General features: G+C 41.2%; 1 protein-coding gene across 1 annotated transcript in view; it reads right to left on the bottom strand.

The window, feature by feature from the left end:
- Window positions 1–2,073, bottom strand: part of gp9 (glycoprotein IX platelet) — a 15,552-nt gene extending 13,479 nt beyond the window's left edge. Inside the window, exon 1 of the mRNA XM_058409172.1 lies at window positions 1,958–2,073. The gene's annotated coding sequence lies outside the window, so the exon portion shown is untranslated. The remainder of the gene's footprint in view (window positions 1–1,957) is intronic.
- Window positions 2,074–10,000: the final 7,927 nt, after the last annotated feature.

The raw sequence follows: 10,000 nt of genomic DNA, 5'->3' as shown, positions 1-10,000 counted from the left end.
GATACATTGCGCTAATAGTGGAGACTCCACACACACACACACACACACACACACACAATGATACACAGCGCTAATAGTGGAGACTCCACACACACACACACACACACTGATACACAGCGCTAATAGTGGAGACTCCACACACACACACACTGATACACAGCGCTAATAGTGGAGACTCCACACACACACACACACACACACTGATACACAGCGCTAATAGTGGAGACTCCACACACACACACACACACACACACACTGATACACAGCGCTAATAGTGGAGACTCCACACACACACACACACACACACACACACACTGATACACAGCGCTAATAGTGGAGACTCCACACACACACACACACACACACTGATACACAGCGCTAATAGTGGAGACTCCACACACACACACACACACTGATACACAGCGCTAATAGTGGAGACTCCACACACACACACACACACACACACTGATACATTGCGCTAATAGTGGAGACTCCACACACACACACACACACACACACACACACACACACACTGATACACAGCGCTAATAGTGGAGACTCCACACACACACACACACACACTGATACACAGCGCTAATAGTGGAGACTCCACACACACACACACACACACACACACTGATACACAGCGCTAATAGTGGAGACTCCACACACACACACACACACACACTGATACACAGCGCTAATAGTGGAGACTCCACACACACACACACACACACACTGATACACAGCGCTAATAGTGGAGACTCCACACACACACACACACACACACACTGATACACAGCGCTAATAGTGGAGACTCCACACACACACACACACACACACACTGATACACAGCGCTAATAGTGGAGACTCCACACACACACACACACACACACACACACTGATACATAGCGCTAATAGTGGAGACTCCACACACACACACACACACACACTGATACACAGCGCTAATAGTGGAGACTCCACACACACATTTTTCCTTCACCATAGCAGCCATTACTATGGAAACAATAAACTATCCGAGAGAGTGTATTAATATAACCCTGCACTATACCCTGAGCTTCTGTTAGAGAGAATTCATCATCAATCACAGAGACTCTTATTAATAAGATTATTTAATAAAATCCTCCAGTTAGTGTAGGGGTGTCCAGTCTTATCTGCAAAGGGCAGTGTGGGTGCAGGTTTTCATTCCAACTAAGCCACACCCGAGTCCACTGAAAGCCAAGATCAGTTGATTAGCCAGTTGGAATCAGGTGTAGCTTCTGCTTGGTTGGAATGAAAGCCTGCACCCACACCGGCCCTTTCTGGACAAGATTGGACACCCCTGAGTTAGAGTTTTCATCCTAAATTTATAAAATAGTTAAATATAGCAATAAAATTACAGATAAATAAAACATGATACTAAAGAAAGAAACTCTCAGAGCTTCAAAAAGAAGTTGTTCACACGAAAGACCACAGTTTATCAGCTTTAAGAATTTCCTGAAAAAGAACTAAACTCCGATTAAATGGAGTGAATATGGTGAAGATTCAGCAAAATAATTAGCAGGAATAACGAGTGTCCGTGTTTATTATAAACCGCTTCATAACGCTTTGGTTAAGAAGCAGGATTTTAGTTGATTATTTCTCTGAGCCCTGAAGTGAGACGGCGTGACGAACGATACTGCGACTGCTGCTGCTAACAATCTTACTGTTAGCTTGTAGTTTCAGGCGTTAAGTATGCTAGCGTAAAAATAATATAAATTCATTCATTAAAGAATTAAACTGGGTTCCAGTTTAAAAAATTATTATAAATAGTTATAAAAAATATTTAAACTCAGATTGTTTTTTTTGTTTTGTAGCTATTTGCAACATTAATAACACAATTCACAATATGACAGGTTTTGTTTGCTAGTTACTCCAGGTAGCATGCTAGGTAATTAGCATATCAATAAGACTGTACCTTGGCACTCTGACTCTCGGGAGAGCCGCAGTCCTCTCCAGGCCGTGCTCAGAGTGTCCGCTCGGGCGTCCTTCCTGCGTGTCACGCCGAGAGGAAGTGGACGAGCATTAAAAGCGTTACAGTCGTCACGTGAAGACACTGGACCCTGTGAGCCGCTGATAAGGTTATCTCTAGCACCAGAGTTAAAAAAAAAAAAAAGCCTCGACTTTCAGCAGCAAACGTTTCAGTTGTGAGAAAAGAAGCAGTTCCCGAAGAGTTCATAACGTGTCTTTAGAGCCTACATAAAGTGCTGCACAGTGACAGTTCAGAAAGTGTTATAACACTATGAATCACACCGATATTATAAGCCTGTGATATCTTGCTTATAAGACTTTTTATTAACACTAACACTATTCGAGATACTTCACTATATTTAATAACAACTTCTAATAATATTTAAATATATTTATAATTTTATTTTAATATTGATATCTTTGCAGTTTTAGATCGTTCTAAATGTTTAATGCTGATATTATTATGATCTCTTTACAGTCTTTATGGTCAGCTGTAAAGCTCACGCTCACATCATGCTGTGGTCCGAGATTAATGATGATTTAAAACAGTGTTTGTGTTTTATTGAGAGGAGAGGGCAAGATGGCAGAGGGGGAAAGCAGACCAAAACAACTTTGGACAAAAGTGGAAAAGGTAAGGTATGATAAGCACGTGTGAATGGAATTCTTCCCTCTGATTGGGCCGAGACGATCGGTCACTCCACGGGATCTACAGGAAGTCAGCAGTAGCTGCAGCAGTAGAAAGTGGATTGGTGTGTGTATGAACACAGCTCTGCTCTTATAAGCTCCTTACATCCCTTTAATCTGGAATAGTTTGGTCTTCAAGAACATTCCCTGCGTTCTTCAGGTGTGTTTTTAGAGATAAACTAATCTTTACTCCATGATACACTATCAGTATATCCAACATCACACTGACCATATGAGCGATCCTTCCTCACGGTAATTTGGAATGAACTTCCATTTACTCTTATAAAGAATAAATATATATGTTTGTTATTTGTGTTATGTGTGTCATTGTGTGTGTGTGTGTTAGAGTGGAGTGTGATTTAAATGGGAAAGATTTAAAGTTACACTATCAAAGGAGTACAAGAGGCTAAAGGAAAGAAAAAAAAATAAAAACACTGGATGCTCGCAGACTTCATTCTAAAAAATCATTAAAAATTGGGGAGGAGAGAAAGATGGATCCTCATTCTCCCACTGTTTTATGATAGAGCAGCTCATCAGCTGCTGACAAATCATCACACAGTTCAGCAGGAGACACTTTTAGGGATGAACTTTAGTGAACCTAATTTTTGGCAGATATAGGCACTTACCCAGAGCCCTTACCCAGACCCTTACCCAGAGCCACTTACCCCAGAGCCCTCTGGGGAGATCTTCCTGGAAGGACGTCGGCTTATGTTAAGCTCCTTGTAGACAGGATGGGATCTGAGACACATCACTCTTGGAATTACCATACTCCAAGCAAAGAGTTTTGGACAATTTCATGCTCTTTGGTAGGGAACAGTTTGGGGATGACCCCTTCCTTCCTCTCCAACATGACTGCACACAGGTGTGACCAAAAGCAAGAGTCCATAAAGACATGGATGAGTAGAGTTTGGTGTGGAGGAACTTGACTGGCCTGCACTGAGTCACTGGCATGGCGGCACCCTCAACCCCCCATAGAACACCTTTGGGATGAATTAGTAGTGGAGACTAGTAGGCCAGACCTTCTCATCCCAGCACATCAGTGCCTGACCTCACAAATGTGCTTCCTAGAGGAACCAGGTCAAAAATTCCCATAAACACACTCCCTAAACCTTGTGGAAAGCCTTCCCAGAAGAGTTGAAGCTGTTATAGCTGTAAAGAGGCGGAGACAACTCCATATTACATTCATGTGCATGGAAAGGACGGTCCCAAAACTTTTTGGCAATATATCTGTATATTTCCACTATTAGTCTTTGGAAGGAACCAGTGACTTCACCCTAATTGAAGATGATGGTTTTGTCTTATTTTTAGATTTCTATAAAGCCTTTGATTCTGTTGAACATTCAGGTATTCTTTCAACCACGAACATTTCGGGTTCTCCAGCTCGATTCAGGGATGTCACTGAGGAGCGTTTCCACACATCCAGTAGCTCCAGTTATTTAACTGCACTGACCGCTTACCACACCCCCAGATTTCAGATTAATGTAGGAATTCTTCAAGGCACCCATTTCTCCTTATTTATTTTAGTTGCAGAAATTTGGAGCAATTTATACTGAAAAACTGTAAAGATCACCAGCCATCTAGCTGAAGACACACCACACTATTCCTCAAAAGATAGAGCATTACTGAAAAGATGAAGGAATTTCTCTAGGTGTTTCAGGGTTAACATGAAATCTTTAAAAAATGTGAGAAAAAGGACTCACTGCTAAAAAGAGAGATTTATAATATCATTATCAAGTTAAAAATCAAAAATCTGAGTGTTTATCTTACAAAGAACAAAAAACTAACAAGTCAATCTTACAAAGTAGAAAAAATAAGAGTGTGTAAAATAAAATAAAATATTTCTGCATTTCTTTCTATCTCTAGAGACAATGATAGGAACATTTGGTAAAGATGCTAATGTCATTCTTTGTCTGGAAAAAATTTCATACCACAAAAACAGACTTTCGAAATTTGTTTTTTTTCCTAAGCGAAATTTACTTTAAATCCCTTTAACTAGTAAAGGGATTTTTTTTTTTTTACCTAACTGAAGTCTGTTTTTCTCCTGCCCCTGGTGGTCCAGGAGTGTGTAAGTGTGGACTTCAGTCTCTGAAGAGGAAAAGTTGCTAATATTTATAATGTGATATAAACTCGAACCTGACAGGTTGCAGATATTAAAATAATACACTAGTGCATGTGTGCCGTGCTCTTACCCTGTTAACACACACACACACGCTTTAGAATTCCTTCCAGTAAAACCTTTGAAACGATTAGGCCTCAGTCTCTCCTCACAGCTCCTTTGGATGATTCCACGATTGTTCTGAAACCTTCTGAACTCAAAGGCAGAGTTCAGAACAAAACCTTTAAAAGTAAATAATTTCATCTGCTTTTTCTTCTTCAATTCTTATCACCAGAAAATGAGAAACCCACACTTTTGTTATTTATTTATTTACTATAAGTATATATATCTATATTCAGTCTTCAGCTCTATTAGGAGTCCTAGGTTTGGTCAGGGTTCTTGGCCAGGAGGAGGAACCTCCTGAGAGCTTCATGAGAAGCTTTGGACACAGCATGATGTTTAAGATTGTTTTATTTCTCAACATTGTCACAGTTTGACATTAAATCGCATTCTGAAGCTTACAAACAGAACTGCATATCCAAAAATGAGAGCTGTTCTGCTACTTTCCCTCCCATCTCTCTCTCTCTCTCTCACCCCCATCCATCTCTCTCTCACCCCCACTCGGCTCTTTCTCTCTCTCACCCCCATCTCCCTCTCTCTCTCCCCTCCTTCCTCCTCCTCTCTTCCTCTCCTCCTGCCTCCCTCTTTCCAGAGCTCTCTCCCTCCCTCCTTCTCCTCGCTTTCTCCCACTCCCTCACCACCCCATCTCCCTCTCTCTCTCCCTCTCCAGTCTCCTCTCCTCCCCTCCCTCTCCCTCTCTCTCTCTCTCCTCTCTCTCTTGGAACAAAGCAGCAGTCTGTTGGCTCAGTGCATGAGGCAGTGAACAAGTCCAACAAGTCTTAAACACACTCTTTAATCACTCATCATCACCTTCCATCCTCATCTTCCCTCACCATCAGCTTTGTTACCTACACTGATGATTTTCTCACTCACTCCCTCGGTCACACACTGGACAGGACTGGACGGATGGACAGGCGGACATGTGACTTTCTTTCTCCTCTTTCTCTTTTCTTTTTTGTTTCCTACACTGGAGATGTGGGAGATGATCTGCATGCTGCACTTCAGAGAGAAACACCCGATGCAATGCGACAGCAAGTTCAACACCGGGGCTATAAACAAAAATAAACAAAGCGGGGCAGCGGGGGTTGTCAAAAGCAAGTCTTGTCTTGTCCAGTTTGAGTGTCCGGCAGCTCACAGTGAAGCGAGGCGATCTCGCTCTGTGCATCATCATCGTAAGCTCTTTCCTCACAGCTTACTGAAGATGATGATGAAAGAGAATAACATTGTATTCTACTCTCCCTAAAACAACAACAACAACAACAACAGCATCCGACTTCTTCAGGAGGAGCCATGAATCCCGTCTGAGCGAGACGCCACACTTTATAAAATCATCATGGTGATCCACTCAGGAAAAAAAAATCTTCCAGCATGCCGTCTGTGGTCCAGTCAGAAAACAGATTTTAATGTGCTTCTGCATGTTTCTGTCACCAATAAATACATCTCTGTAAAAAAATTCTCTATCTCGTCTGGAAGGGAAAGTAGATTTGCATAAGCGGGTCGATTATTCACCTGAATCTTGTACAGAAACAACAACACAAGCTGTAGAAGGGAATTTCTTTACACCATTGCACTTAAACTCTCAATGCAACACTGAGTTCATTCCTGGGACACACACAAAAAAATAAAACCATAAAAACAGTGGACATATAGGACACACACTCTGATGTTCCACTAAATTCCGAGTGAGTTATTCCCATAAACGCGTTTAGTTCATGAGCCACTGCAATGGCCTTAACATTACTACTTGGGGAAAAAGAAAGAAAGAAGAAAGCGGATCAGATTCCCGAGGACGCAGGAACGCCGGACCAAAAACTGAAAAAAGTTCAATTATTTTCTAAATGATAAACTAAGAACTGAATTTATAAAATCAAATCATTAATCCTTCAGTTATTACACGTTACAGAGAGACTATTTGCCTTTTCAGGTATTAATGAAATAACAAAAAATATATGAAACAAATGTGAAGAAAAAAAGAGACAAACAAAATGCTAAAGCCTTTGGGCAAAAATGACCAAAGAACAAGAAAAAAGAAAAGGAAAAAAAGAAAGAAGAAGAAGAAAAGAAAAGAGAGAAGAAAGAAAAAGTAAACATATTTCCAAAAATAAAAAAAATAGAAAAGAAGAAAAAGTAAATAAATATTAAAAAGAAAAATAAATGCATAAAGGAAATATATGCATAAATAATGCATAAATAAAAAATAAAAAAAATTATGAGAAAAGTAATCAGATTAAAAAAAAGGAAAAATAAAAGAAACATTAAACAAAAAAAACATTGGCGTTAATTGGAAGAATTCCTGATTAATTAATTTAATCAGTTTTTCAATAAATTTTGAGGCGTTTGTTAAATGGCGATGTGGCATTTCCTCGTCCTCCTGTAATCTCTAAACATATTGCACATGGGAGTAAAACTCTCTCGGGTCACTGGCCTTCTTCATATTTGTGCATAACTTCTGTAGAACTTTGTGCAGAGGATAACGATCCAGGATCGTACAGCTTCACCTCCAAATATTCACTAAAAGAGAAAACAATTTGATTGCATCATTTTCTTTAAGAAAACAAAGAACATAATAATGATAATAAAAAAGAGTCATTTTCCCACATCCTTGAGAAATAAGGATACTTAAAAAAAAAAAAAGGGAAGAGAAAATGAGAGAAGTGCTCAGTGAAGTCTCATACTTCTTTAAAATCCTGAAATGTTTTTGAACTCTGTCTAATCTAAATCTAATCTAAAAGGTGATCTATAGGAAAGTGCCGTTTAGCTCCTGGTCTGTTTCCTGTAGCTCCACCAGGCAGTTAAGACACTTTTTCTATTGTTTTCTAGCTCAATTTAGCTTCTTCTGCATCTAAAACATTTTTATTATTCCCAAAATATTTCTCCAGACCTCGGTACATGTCTGTCCAGACCCCCACTGCAATCCGCAATTACCCTAATATTTATTTCTATTTGATCTTAATATTTAAAAAAACTCTATGAATATGTATATATAGCTTTTTTTTTTTTACAGTGCATATAGAACATCTTTTTGAATGGATCCAAGTTTTAGCACTAAACTCTAGAACACCACGGGTCACACAGAGCCGATACACGCATAGATTTATTGGCACATTTAAAAATGATTCATGAGACAACATGTAAAGCTTTCCCTCATCCACAATAAATGCAAAGCATCAGGACCAAGCGAGGGGCGTGACCGAAGAAACAGCCCTTTACGACACTGCAGTTCTGATAATCGATCCGGGATTAGTGCTTTGGGAAACTAAAATAAAAAAAAAAAACAAAGTGTGAGGTTCCTGCAGTGCGGCGCTGGAGAAGTACACTACGGTCACTCCCTTCCTCAGTCAGCGTGAACTCCTCCAGCGCATCCAAGCTTCTGATCAGAAGAACTCTTCTGGAAACACCATTCTGCGGAAGTGAAATGATTGATCCAGGAGTTTGGTCCGGCTCGGGTCGGATCCTCACTGACCAACCGTGCTGATAACCACAGTGTTTGGGTTTAAGGCGTCGGGTGGGACACCTCGGTGAAACGGCGGCGCGAGCTGCTGCTCCTGATGCTGCTGTCGCTGTTGATGGTGTGGAGTCGATGGCGATGGGGGTTGGTGAAGGGGAGGTCGTGGAGGGAGCTGGAGGTCGATGGTGCCGGTGCCGTAGGCGTGGCTCGAGAGTGCTGGCGGTGGAACCGGAGGCCGACAGGAGGCAGATGCATTAGTGATGGTGGTGTTGATATGGTGGGAGGGTTCTGAGAAAAGAACAGTGCTGGAAGCTTGGTGGGTCTCGAGGTGGAGCCTGGGCGATTGTAGTGCTGGTCGTGGGGGTGGGACAGAAGTGGGAGATGAGGGTGGGGGGCGTGGAGGATGAGGGTGGGAGCAGGAAGCGGAGGGATGAGGAGGAGGTTTTCCTCAGCTTGCTGCCAAAGAGTGATCCAAGCAGCGTGGAAGAAGGGGAGGAGGTGAAGGGTTGGGTGCTGGAGCAGTGTGGGCCAGGGAGGACACTCACGTGATGGATGGAGCTCTCTGGGGCAGCTTGAGGAGGGACTCCCTATTGATGGGGGCCCTGGGGGGAGGCAAGAGACAGTCCGAGAACAACACCCGGTCACCACCAAATATACAACACACACAATAACAGAAACATCTCCTCCAGGAGCCACTTGCTGGGGACAAGCAGCCCTAAACCATATAGATCTGTAAGATCTTTACATCACCTTTGCATAACATGGTAAGTGAGCTGAAAGTTGACATGATTCTCCTTCTCAGAGGAGCAGGTTTCCAAAAAGTGGTCTAAAAACAGATCTAAAAAAACCCTGAGTAATAAAATTCAGTTTTTCACAGATACTGAGCCAATTTTCAAATGAAAATATTTCAGCATGAATTTTGTGGAGCTGAGGTTGTTACACTTGAGTTAAAGAACTTTTCTTTTTTTCTGTGTGGGATTTAATACCTTTACATTTTTACTGAAGGTTGGAAAAATAGGTGAAAATAGTACAATTTAAATGAATTTAAAGGGCTTTCTCTGGTTTTTCATGCAGCAGGCAGCAGCACCATGGTCAGTGAGAAAAGGAGATGCTCAAGTTTCTGAGGCTCTACAAAAACTCCTAACAGAAAGATTTACATAAAACATTCTCAGAAACCATTTTCTCTTCACTTCTCTACATTAAATGCTTACAGATAAGAACAAAAAAGTGTAGGTGTAACTTGATCCAGCTCAAGACAAGAGATGTGTAATCCAGGTGATGTGTAGAAGAAGAAGAAGAAGAAGAAGTGTTTAAAGAAGGAATTCCACCAAATATCCATTTACTTCCCCAGGTTCCTGTTCCCTGCTGCTCAGCTACAATCCATCAATCCCACACTCGGTTCTCTCCTCCAGAACATTATCAGACTCACACTTTTATTCACTTCTGATTAAAGATCTGCGAACTTTCATCCTGTCTCAACTCTTGATGGTGACTATCCAGATGGACTACCTGCTCTTTAATCAGGGTTCCTCAGGGGTTCTTTTTGGATCATTGAGAATTTACAGCTTCCTTAGGGGGTTCTACTTGGAACTGTCTAAATTCGACAAACTACGCAGTTCTGTTCTGTTTGTTTCCATTAAAGA

This window comes from Hemibagrus wyckioides, linkage group LG15, assembly GCF_019097595.1.
Source record: "Hemibagrus wyckioides isolate EC202008001 linkage group LG15, SWU_Hwy_1.0, whole genome shotgun sequence".
Classification (NCBI taxonomy): Eukaryota; Metazoa; Chordata; class Actinopteri; order Siluriformes; family Bagridae; genus Hemibagrus; species Hemibagrus wyckioides.
This window is presented reverse-complemented; position numbering and strand designations above follow the sequence as displayed.